Source organism: Heloderma suspectum, chromosome 5 (genome assembly GCF_057233095.1).
Source record: "Heloderma suspectum isolate Gila_16-S chromosome 5, 16-S_ref, whole genome shotgun sequence".
Lineage (NCBI taxonomy): Eukaryota > Metazoa > Chordata > Lepidosauria > Squamata > Helodermatidae > Heloderma > Heloderma suspectum.
Genome location: NC_139462.1, coordinates 188,507,693 through 188,521,044, shown reverse-complemented (window position 1 = coordinate 188,521,044; position 13,352 = coordinate 188,507,693).

Here is a 13,352-nt window from a genome sequence, read left to right as displayed (position 1 = left end):
GATGGGGTGATTTTTCCCTAACACTATTTCACTGGAAGTTTTCAAATCTACAAACTCATCCCAAAATACTAACACTGGGCAGAGTTCAATTGTTTGGCTGGGCCTGAGGCATGGGACAAAATTTCTGTGACAGAAACTCTTTTTCAAGTAGAGTCTGTATACCCCAACCTTTGCAAGACACGCTATATGTAAAAAAGTTCTGTCAAAGCTTTCTTTAAGAGTTGCAGGGAGAAGAGGTCTGTTAAAATTGCAGGTGGTAAAATTATCTATTTCATCAAGGCTTTATTTTAATGGAATCTTTTAAAGTTGGCTTTTGTTATTTCCCAAGGTTTTCTGAAAAGAAATCTGTTTTAATAAACACATCCTTTCTGCTGCCATGAATGATTTTCATCCCCTACCATGTTCTATAGATGTTATCAACATCAACTTATCTCAAAAGTCTTCATTAACTGGGGTTGTTGATTATTTCTTACACAGACCACTCTTCCACATTTAGCATTTTTAATAACTTATTCCATAGAGAATGGCTTTGAGGATTTTTCTCCCTCCAGTTTTGGGTCACACTGGGCTATTTCTGTGAAATTCAATTAGAACCTTATAACAGTTCTTCATAAATTTCATCACTTCAAACATGAACGGTAAGATCTTGAAAGGAACACTCAGTAGCTGCCAGAGAGGGTTTATTAACACTTTTGTCAGAAAAAGTGTATTTGTTTTAGGCAGATCAATCAAATCTTCTTGAAATGATGTCCTTGAGCTCTTAATGGTGTGGGCCAAACATTCATATTGTACAGGGAGGAAGATGAACATCCCATTTTAGTTTAAAAGAACATGGAGCAAGCCAGCAAAATCACTAACTAAAAGCATTTTCTTTCTCCTTCAACTTGAGGTGAGGAGAGGACATTCTGCTCCCCCACTATTTGTGTTTTCACCTTGTTCCAAGACTTCAGAGCCTTGCAACATGACAACTTGCCATCTTTCAAATATCTGTTTTACACAGAGAGCGTCTTTGCCTGCAGACATTGCTAATTCTTGTCATAAATTGTCTTCAAGAATGGAGAGTTGTGCTGCTAAACCATCTATAGCAGAATTTTTCAGCAAAATAGGTGTGGGGTTAGCCCCAGTTTGGCTTACATGGACATGACATCTATATTTGGAACATGCAATAGTATGGCTATTTCAGTAGCAAAGCTATACAACACATACCATTGTGAGTCTGATTACTGAAGGCACAATCCTTGATTGATTTGATTTGATTTCTACTGGGGATGGTGTGGGCGGCCGTTTTGGTCCACAAATCTTTCAGACCACTGGCACCCATGCCCCCCTGAGCTGCACCCTCCAAGCTCTCCCCCGCTCCCTGGCCCTCCAGGCTGCAGTCGACCCACCCCACCCCCCGTGATCAGTGAGCAGCCCGCAACTTACCTGAGCCAGTTCGTCATTACCTTGATCGCCATGTTTTTAAAAAACATGGTGATCAGCAGCGCTTGCCCACAGACTTATATGCAAAAAGCGCTGTGAATCGCCCATAGACTCTAGTTTCACAGCACCATTTTGTGTATAATTCTGTGGGCAAGCATTGCCGATCACCATGTTTTTTACAAACATGGCAATCAGGGTAATGATGAACCGGCCCAGGTAGGTTGCGGGCTGCTCACCAAGCACGGGGGGGGGGGGCTCGACTGCAGCCCAGAGGGCCAGCGAGCAGGGAGGGGGAGCTCAGAGGGTGCCTGGAGAACCCGAGCTAGGAAGTGTTCTCACATCCCTAATTTCTACCCTGCCTTTCTACCAAGAAAAATGGCACTCAAGTAGGTTTACAATCATAAATAAAATTTGATTAAAATAATAAAAAAAGAAATGCATTAAAACACAATTAAAAATAAACCATGCAGAATAAAAACAGCACCCAACCCAACAAACCTGCCTACATGCCAAAAACCGGCTTGAATAAAAAGGTATTTGCCTGCTGGCAGAAGGACAACAGAGAGGGTGCCCACCTAGCCTGCCTTGGCAGCGAGTTCCATAGCCTGGGAGCAGCCACCAAGAAGGCCCTCTTTTGTGTTGCCACCAAACACACCGCTGAAGGCAGCAGTAAAAGAAGTGCCTCTCCGAAAGATCTTAAGACCTTGATAGGCTCATATGGGAGAAGGTGGTTTTTCAGGTAGCCTGGTCCCAAGCCATATAGAATCATAGAATAGTAGAGGTGGAAGGGGTCTATAAGACCATCGAGTCCAACCCCCTGCTCAGTGCAGGAATCCAAGTCAAAGCATCCCTGACAGATGGCTGTCCAGCCTCATCTTGAATGCCTCCAGTGTGGAAGAGCCCACTACCTCCCTAGGTAATTGGTTCCATTTTTGTATTGCTCTAACAGTCAAGAAGTTTTTCCTGATGTTCAGCCGGAATCTGGCTTCCTGTAACATCAGCCCATTATTCTGTGTCCTGCACTCTGGGATTATTGAGAAGAGATCCTGGCCTTCCTCTCTGTGACAACCTTTCAAGTACTTGAACAGCACGATCATATCTCCCCTCAGTCTTCTCTTCTTAAGGCTAAACATGCCCAGTTCTTTCCATCTCTCCTCATAGGGCTTTGCTTCCAGTCCCCTGATCATCTTTGTTGCCCTCCTCTGAACCCTCTCCAGTTTGTCTGCATTCTTCTTAAAGTGTGGTGCGGAGAACTGGACACAGTACTCCAGATGAGGCCTAACCAGTGCTGAGTAGAGGGGAACTAGTACTTCACATGATTTGGAAGCTATACTTCTAATGCAGCCCAAAATAGCATTTGCCTTTTTTGCAGCCACATCATATTGTTGGCTCATATTCAGCTTGTGATTTACCACAATTCCAAGATCTTTCTCGCCTGTAGTATTGTTGAGCCAAGTATCACCCATCTGCTAACTGTGCACTTGGTTTCTTTTTCCTATGTGCAGAACTTGGCATTTATCCCTATTACATTTCATTCTGTTGTTTTCTGCCCAGCGCTCCAGCCTATCAAAATCACTTTGAATTTTGTTTCTGTCTTCCAAGGCATTAGCTATCCCGCCCAATTTTTGTCATCTGCAAATTTGATCAGCATTCCCTGCACCTCCTCCTCCAAGTCATTAACAAAAATGTTGAAGAGCACTGGGCCCAGGACTGAGCCCTGCGGTACTCCGCTCATTACTTCTCCCCAGTTTCAGAAGATCCCATTGATCAACACTCTTTGAGTCCGATTCTGTAGCCAACTGTGGATCTACCTGACATTGTTTCATCTAGCCCACTTGGAGCTAGTTTGCTCATCAGGATGTCATGGATCACTTTGTCGACAGCTTTGCTGAAGTCAAGGTATATTATGTCCACAGCATTCCCACAGTCCACTGGAGAAGGAAATGGCAACCCACTCCAGTATTCTTGCCAAGAAAACCCCATGGAACGTATCACAAGGCTAAAAGAGATGACGCCGGAAGATGAGCCCCTCAGGTCGGAAGGTGTCCAATATGCTACTGGGGAAGAGCAGAGGGTATTTCCAAGTAGCGCCAGAAAGAGTGAAGCGGCTGGGCCAAACCCGAAAGGACACTCAGCTGTGGATGTGTCTGGTGGTGAAAAGAAAATCCGATGCTGTAAAGAACAATATTGTTTAGGAACCTGGAATGTCAGATCAATGAATCAAGCTAAGCTGGAGGTGGTCAAACAGGAGATGGCAAGATTGAACATCGACATCTTGGGAATCAGCGAACTCAAATGGACAGGCATGGGCGAATTTAATTCAGGTGACCATCATATCTACTATTGTGGGCAAGAATCCCTTAGAAGAAATGGAGTAGCACTCATAGTCAACAAAAGGGTGGGAAAAGCAGTACTGGGGTACAATCTTAAAAATGATAGAATGATCTCAGTACGAATCCAAGGCAAACCATTCAACATCACAGTAATTCAAGTCTATGCCCCAACCACTGAGGCCGAAGAAGCTGAGGTTGATCGGTTCTATGAAGACCTACAACACCTTCTAGAACTAACACCAAAAAAAGATGTCCTCTTCATCATAGGGGATTGGAATGCTAAAGTAGGAAGTCAAGAAATCACTGGGATAACAGGCAGGCATGGCCTTGGTGTACAAAATGAAGCAGGACAAAAGCTAATAGAGTTTTGCCAAGAGAACATGCTGATCATAGCAAACACTCTTTTCCAACAGCACAAGAGGCGACTCTACACATGGACGTCACCAGATGGTCAATATCGAAATCAGATTGATTATGTCCTTTGCAGCCAAAGATGGAGAAGCTCCATACAGTCAGTCAAAACAAGACCTGGAGCTGACTGTGGCTCAGATCATGAGCTGCTTCTTGCAAAATTTCGACTTAAATTGAAGAACGTCGGGAAAACCACTAAACCGTTCAGGTATGACCTAAATCATATCCCTGATGAATATACAGTGGAGGTGAGGAATAGATTTCAGGGATTAGACCTGATAGACAGAGTGCCTGAGGAACTATGGACGGAGGTCCGTAACATTGTTCAGGAGGCAGCAACGAAATCCATCCCAAAGAAAAAGAAATGCAAGAAAGCAAAGAGGCTGTCTGATGAGGCTTTACAAGTAGCTCACGAAAGAAGGGAAACGAAAAGCAAGGGAGAAAGGGGAAGATATACCCAACTGAATGCAGAGTTCCAGAGAATAGCAAGGAGAGACAAGAAGGCCTTCTTAAGTGAACAATGCAAAGAAATCGAGGAAAACAACAGAATGGGAAAGACTAGAGATCTCTTCAAGAAAATTGGAGATCTCAAGGGAACGTTTTGTGCAAAGACGGGCATGATAAAGGACAAAGAAGGCAGGGACCTAACAGAAGCAGATGAGATTAAGAAGAGGTGGCAAGAATACACAGAAGAACTATACAGGAAAGATCTGAATGTCCCTGATAGCCATGATAGTGCGGTCACTGAACTTGAGCCGGACATCCTAGAGAGTGAAGTCAAGTGGGCCTTAGGAAGCATTAGTAACAACAAAGCTAGCGGAGATGACGGTATTCCAGCCGAGCTATTTAAAATCCTAAAAGATGATGCTGTTAAAGTGCTGCATTCAATATGCCAACAAATCTGGAACACTCAACAGTGGCCACAAGACTGGAAAAGGTCAGTTTACATTCCAGTTCCAAAGAAGGGCAACACCAAAGAATGTTCAAACTACCGCACCATTGCGCTCATTTCACATGCCAGCAAGGTGATGCTCAAAATCCTACAAGCTAGGCTTCAGCAGTATGCGAACCGAGAACTACCAGAAGTACAAGCTGGGTTTAGAAGAGGCAGAGGAACTAGAGATCAAATCGCCAACATTCGCTGCATCATGGAGAAAGCAAGAGAATTCCAGAAAAACGTCTATTTCTGCTTCATTGACTACGCTAAAGCCTTTGATTGTGTGGATCATAACAAACTGTGGCAAATTCTTAAAGTGATGGGAGTACCAGACCACCTTACCTATCTCCTGAGAAACCTGTACGAGGGTCAAGAAGCAACAGTAAGAACCAGACATGGAACAACCGATTGGTTCAAAATTGGGAAAGGAGTACGACAAGGCTGCATATTGTCACCCTGCTTATTTAACTTATATGCAGAGTACATCATGAGAAATGCCGGGTTGGATGAATCACAGGTCGGAATTAAGATTGCTGGGAGAATTATCAACAACCTCCGATATGCAGACGATACCACCCTAATGGCAGAAAGCAAAGAGGATCTCAAGAGCCTCTTGTTGAGGGTGAAAGAGGAGAGTGCAAAAGCTGGTTTGAAACGCAACATTAAAAAAACGAAGATCATGGCATCTGGCCCCATCACTTCCTGGCATATAGAAGGGGAAGAAATGGAAGCAGTGACAGATTTTACTTTCTTAGGCTCCAAGATCACCGCAGACGGTGACTGTAGCCATGAAATTAAAAGACGCTTGCTCCTTGGGAGGAAAGCTATGGCAAACCTAGACAGCATAGTAAGAAGCAGAGACATCACCTTGCCGACAAAGGTCCATCTAATCAAAGCTATGGTTTTCCCAGTAGTAATATATGGCTGTGAGAGCTGGACTATAAGGAAGGCTGAGCGCCGAAGAATTGATGCTTTCGAACTGTGGTGCTGGAGAAGACTCTTACGAGTCCCCTGGACTGCAAGGAGGTCAAATCAGTCCATCCTAAAGGAAATCAACCCTGAGTGCTCATTGGAAGGACAGATAATGAAGCTGAAGTTCCAATATTTTGGCCACCTAATGCGAAGAGAAAACTCCCTGGAAAAGACCCTGATGCTGGGAAAGACTGAAGGCCAAAGGAGAAGGGGACGGCAGAGGATGAGATGGCTAGATAGCATCACGGATGCAATGAATATGAACTTGAGCACGCTCCGGGAGAGAGCGCAGGACAGGAAGGCCTGGCGTGCTATGGTCCATGGGGTCACGAAGAGTCGGACACGACTGAACGACTGAACAACAACAACATTCCCACAGTCCACAAGGGAGGTGACCTGATCAAAAAATGAGATCAGATTCGTCTGGCAGGCTTCGAGTCATCACTGCATAAGTTCATGGTTTTGCCTAAGGCAGGGATGGGCAACAGGTGGACCTCCAGAAGTTGTGGGACTGCAACTCCCATTATCCCTCACAATTGCTGGCTAGGACTGATGGAAGCTGCTGTCCAACAACATCTGGAGGTCCACAAGTTGCCCACCCCTGCCCTAAACCCTGATTCTGGAGCAGAGTCAGAGATATAGCTTAAGAGTTTAATCTCCTGCTCTGCAAGGGATGTTGCAGGATTTGGGGGATAGAGTTCTTTATTATAAGAAGTGTGATCCTACCAGAAGGCTGTGTTTGGTTTATGCTCCAAATCTTCCTTCTCCTTGAATTGGTTGAAGGTGGAGCATCTTGGCTTGTGAGGATTCTCACTAGAGACCTAACAGTGAAATAGACCAGATCAGCAATCTTCAATCATTTTCAAACCTAGGACCCATCTATGGGACCCAGTTTAATTTGTTAACATCTATAACCCTTTACTGTCTCTGTTTTACTCCTTTTCCATTTTACTCTGTTTTACTCCTCCTTTTCCCTCCTTTCTCAGGGCATATCTATACTAGAGATTAACTGATTTGACAACTATTGCTTCTCGGTAGAGCAGGGGTGTTGAATTTCTTTCAGCTTGGGGGCTGAATTCCAAATCCAAGGCTGTACAAATACACAAACCAATATCCCAAACACATTTGACCAATCTGGTCCTCTTCAGTGGGAGGAAATATAAAGATAAACAATATTTACAGCCCTCACTGAAACAAAATCAACATGATGTTTGAATTCCTACATGAAACCTGAAAAGTAATATACACAAGCTTAGAGAGACCTGAGATAAAATGCCATACCCAACTAATCAAAGATTATATATATATATATGTATGTATGTATGTATGTATATATCTCAGTAGTTTTTAAAAATACAAAAAAGGAGATCTATACCATGCAACTGGTAACTGCATGAAAGGAAAGTGTGTGGGGGGTCAGGAAACCACAAAGCTATCAGTGGTTGGGGGAGAGGGGTGATGCCTGGGGAAGGGAGCATTGCCGCCTGGGAGTGTGGCCATCTAGGTGATCAAAGAATCCATAGTTATTCCAAGCTACTGCTTAGAATGAAAGTCTGGGTGGGAGAGAAGGAATGAGAAGAGTATATCTTTATTGGATTAGACATTCTAAATTTCCAATACAAATTCCTTTCCTTCTTCATTAAGTTTACACACCTTTTCTTCAGTCATACTTGCATGCATTTTTATAACTGCTGGCTTAAAATTGGTCTCTGTTTGCTGAATACATAATGCCTTAATATATGTTTGTGGAATGTATACAATTTCAGTGATTTTCACATTGTATGTGGAAATGTTGCTTCCTCTTCCACCTTAAGGTCACCACAAACACTGTGTTTTCAATACTTACATGATGTGCATTTAATGACAACTTGCATGGGCCAGTAATACCCCTTATCTGTCAACATTCTTAATGTGTTTGCCGTGAGAGTAATGAACTCACAAATGACTGTGTCTGAGAAACTTTACTAGTGGAAGATGCACTGTAGTTGTAATATCAAGCCGCATACTTTGATGTTGCTTTGCCACTTGGGCATGTAGTAAAACCACACTAAATTGGAGCAGCCCCACCAAAACAGGGGCTTGTAATTATATTTGCTCACAGTCCACACATACAAAGATGCCCCCACTCAAGCACTAGTCAGTAAAAGGGAGAATAAGAGGTGCTTGTAGAGTGAAGAATTGATTGGACTGAGGATGGATAATATGTGGCACAAATGCAACCTGCGACAAAACGTTGCAGCGTGGAGTGCTTCTGTTTAGGGTTTCAAACAGTTAGCCGAGGGATGTAAATCCCGTTTCATCTTCATTTCATGGATTGTCAGGTGCCTTTCTTTCTGACATCTGCTCAATAATGGAATTGGATTTTTTCCCATTTCCCCGAATTTGCAGAAATCAGCATTTGTGAAAATTGCACTTGCAAAAATGTGCAAATCCCCCCAGGTGCGCAAATCCCCCAGGTGCATTTTCATGCTTTAGCCTACGGAGGAAATGCACATTTTCGGCCAGTGTTGTTGTTGTTGTTGTTTTTAACATATTTTTCTAAGACTGGGGGTACAATCCTATCCAGATAGGCGGCCACCTCCGAACTCGGAGATGACCGCCTATCCAAAGCAGGACAGGAGAAGCACAGAGGGGATTGTTCCCTCTACACTTCTCCTGCCCTGCATGTTTGGCTAGACAGCCGATTGCGGCTGTCTAGCCACGGGAGGGCTGATTGGGGGAGGAGGCTGCCCTACGACACATTGGATGTGTCACCCCAGAAGCTCCCAGCCATGCCCCTTTTTGGCTGCTCCGCGCTCCTCTTGCGAGTGCAGAGGACAGGGCTGTGGAAGTGGGGGGAGGTCGATCCTCCAGGAACCGACCTCAGAGCGCTCGCTCTGAGGTCGGTTCCCAGATAACCTATGGCTGTCTAGCCGCTGTCCTAGCCCTAGGATTGCGCCCTCCATTTGCATAAAATTCTAGAGAGTAAAAAAACTGGTCTGACTTGCAGAAAAATGGTCCGCTGTGGAATCCGCAGGTCAGATGCATAGAAATCTGAACTCCTTTGATTTTGTAGCAGATTTCTCCAACATCCCTAAGCCAGCTGCACCTTCTTCAAGGATACTGCATTTCATCCCCCTCCCCTGTGTTTTTGTTTCATACACACATACATGGATTTATTTATTTTTCTCTTGAACAATTTTTTGTTGTGCTTCTGCGCATCTTGGGGTTTTGACAAGCCTGCCACTACCTCCATCTTGTGCATGGATGATAGTGCTTTGGCTATATAAGGATCCACCCAGAGAATGAGTTTGCTATTAGTGTATAGAATGACTTTCTGTCCCTTTGATCCACCCTTTGCTATTCTGAAACAGATCCATACAAAGAAACAAAAGGTTTAAGCAAATTAAAGCCCAGAGAGATTCAATGCATCCGTTGCTTGACCTTTCTCGTGACTCGTGTTCTGTTCAAGCACAGCCTGGATTATTTTTCTGGGTGTGACTTCTTAGACATTGTTTTCCTATCACTATACAGAGGCGTCCCTCAGGAAAAAAATGGTGGGTTTTTAAATACATTGTCGTAACACATTTTCCACTCTCATTTACTACAGAGCTACTATTATCAGCCACAATAAGTGAGCAATAACAGTGACAACCGCTACAGTCAGCTTTGTAGCTGCAGGCTGGTGTGCTCCTGCTCTTGACTTCTTCCTCCATCCAGGATCTCACTGTGTGTCTGTGGATGAGGAGGACTGAAGAACTGTCATGGAGGTCCCTCCCCTCCTCTAGGCTTGGTCCCAAATCTTACATCTACTCAAGGGTTAATTTGCACCGATCCCATGTGCAGCCCCATTAGGCAGTATGAGCCTAGCAGCTTTCTGAGGGTATAAACAGCTGCCAGTCGTGTGTTGTTTAATGAGGCTGCTTAAGAAGATGAATCAGCTTTGGGACTGCCTCATTAGGCAGAAGAAGCCTCGGCATTGCTTCGGCCTGCAGCTCCCAGTATCAATGAGCTGCATGTTGCCACAAGAGAGAGTGCTGTGTGCCATCAGCCAGTGCCACTGAGCAAAACCCACACTGATTATTATCATAAGAACATAAGAGCTCTGCTGGATCAGACTAAAAGTCTAACTAGTCCAGCATTCTATTCCCACAGTGGCCAACCAGATGTCCATGGAAGCCCACAAGCAGGACATGAGTGCAATAACACTCTTCTGGTCATGTTCCACAGCAACTGGCATACGCCTCTGATACTGAAGGTAATATATAGTGATCATGACTAGGAACCACTGATAGACTTATCCTCAATACATTTCTCTAATCCCCTTTTAAAGCCATCCAAGTTGGTGGCCATCACTACATCTTGTGGTAGCAAATTCCATAGTTTAACAATGCACTACATGAAGAAGTACTTCCTTTTGTCTGTTCTGAATCTCCCACCCATCAGCTTCATTGGATAATCCCAGGTTCTACTATTATGAGAGGAAGATGTTTTCCCTCCTATCAACATTCTCTGTACCTTGCATGATTTTATACATTTCTATCATGCTCCTGCTTATTCACCTTATAAGCTAGAGTCCCCAACATTGTAACCTTTTCTCATAAGAGACTTGCTCCAGCCACCAGAGGACTTTTGTTGCCCTTTTCTTCAGCATGTCCATCTCTATAATTTTCTTTTGGGGTACATGTTGACAAGAACAGCACACACTGTTCCAAGTGTGATTGCACCATAGATTTCTGTAAAGGAATTATGATACTGGAGTTTTATTTTCAATGCCTTTCCTGATTATCCCCAACGTCAAATTTGCCTTTTTCACACTTGGTCAACGTTTTCATCAAACCATCCACCACAATGCTAGGATCCTTTTCCTGGCCAGTTAGGATTTTTTGCCCTATGTGCATCACTTTACACTTCCTTATGCAGAAGCATGTTTGCTATTTTTAATGCTCATTTGCCAAGTTTGGATAAATCCTTTTGGAGCTCTTTGTAATCCCTTTTTGTCTTAATCACCCTAAATAATTTGGTGTCATCAATTTCAGGGTTCACCCTAAGTCCAGATCATTTATGAACATATGAAAAAGTACTGGTCCCAGTACAGATCCTTGAGGGTTCCACTGTTGTTTACAGTCCTTCTTTGTGAGAATTGTCCATTTATTACTAATCTCTGCTTTCTGTTCTTTAACCAGTTACTGATTCATAAGGGAACCTCTCCTCTTATCCATGATTGCTAAGTTTGCTCAGGAGTCTTTGGTGAGGGACTTTGTTAAAAAAAGCATTTTGAAATTATATGTAAACAATGTCTACCAGATTACCCCACCCATATGCTTCTTGACACTCTCAAAGAACCCTAAAAAGTTAGTGAGACACGACTTACCTTTACACAAACCATGTTGTTCTTCAGCAAGTCTCATCCTTCTGTATCATCAATAATTTTATCTTTAATAACACTTTCTATCAATTTACCCAGAACCGAAGTTAAGCTAACCACTCTCTAATTTCCAGGGTTCCACCTCAATCCCTTTTTAATATCTAGTGTTACATTGGACACTTTCTAGTCCTCTAGTATGGAGGCTGTCCTTAGGGACATCATTGAAACAGCTATGAGGAAAGGGATTCAACACTCCTTCCACCAAAGTCAATTTATCATTCAAATTAGCAGGCTTCCCCTCCCTACCACTGCTTTTTAAAGTAACAAAACAGATGGCAGAGGGATTCAATCACCTATCTATTATATATTATTTATTTAGGGTGCAATCCTATGGCCACTAGTCAGCAGCTAGACAGCCATAGGATAGGTCGGTTCCCTGAGAACTGACCTCCACCCCTCCTGGGCTGCCTCATAGGCAGCGCAGATCAGCCCCGTGCTCTGTGCTCATAAGAGGAGCACGGAGCAGCGAAAATGGGGCAGGGCGGAGAGGGCAGGCGTGCCTTTCTGATGCTTCCTATGCATTGTCTGGCAGCTGCCTCCCCCCCCAAAATTGGCTGTCTCGCCGCAAATGCAGGGCGGCTGAAGCACAGAGGGGAAGATCCCCTCCATGCTGCTCCTGCCCTGCGTTGGATAGGCAGTCGCCTCGAAGTTCGGAGGAAGCCACCTATCCCGAGAGGATCGTGCCCCTAATTAATGTATATCTCACATTTTCACCAGAAGTGGCACTCAAGGGGACATGTCGTGTCTAGTTCGTTCTCAGCTATCTATCCAATTAACACTCTAATACTAAAACCATTGTTTTCAATGGGACTTAAATCTCCAAGCAAGCGTATTTATCATTAAAAAAATAATTAAAGGGTGCACAAAATGGGAAGTGCTTGGCACAAGAAGAAAGTTCTGTCACTTGTCACAGGCAATATCCAGTCATGGTCCATGACACTTGTGGAACCATACTTCACATGTCATTGCAATGTGACATCTAACCAGGGCTGGGCTGTTTTCCCCTTATAAAATAGTTTATTGCTGGGAAATGTTACTTCCTGGAAACATATACAGAATGTGAGAGTGACCTCATTTCTGAGCTTATAAGCATTCATAGTTAGGGTCTCTCTTCATTTTGGATCTGTAAATATGGGCAAAGAGAGGACAGGGTGCAAATATAATGATATCAGCAATTCCAGAGCATGAATTGTGGACCAAGGCCCTGGAGAGAAAAGCTGTGTGCTTATACAAGAAGCAAGTATGAGTCTACTATTAAAAGCAATGGCTCGTGTGCACAGAGAAAGGTCAACTGGGGGGGAAGAAAGGAAGGTTCCAGTGAACCCTACGTAGGGGTAGGTGGATCAGTCTATTTCCTGTCCATGTCAGTTTTGCATATGTTCATTTGTAAGTCCATTCTGCCATGTTTCCACATTAATCAGTTTTTTTAAAAAAAAAGTTCTGCATGAAAATTCATATTTAAATACACTTTTAAATATGAATTTTGAATACATTTTCTGTTAAAGGACACCTTTCTAAACATATTTTATTATAAAATATGCATTTTATGCACCTCTTGGTACATGTTTTGAGCTGATAATTGCATCACAAAATTCAGAGAAGTACGGAATTCAAGGGCTAACTATGTTCCAATCCGCACATTAGTCCAGGAGGTGCAAATCACATTGGTTTGCTTCAAAATGCAAACAGAACAACATCCTAGAGCAACCCTAGCTCTGTGACATTCCCCTTGTGTGTTGACAGCTGCACCCAGAGGGGGATGAATTGTGTCTTAAATAGATAGTAAATATACATTTCTCAACATATCCAAGAAAACACCTGAGTCTCCATCTGGGAATTGCTGATCTGTCTTGGCCAAAAAATACCAAAT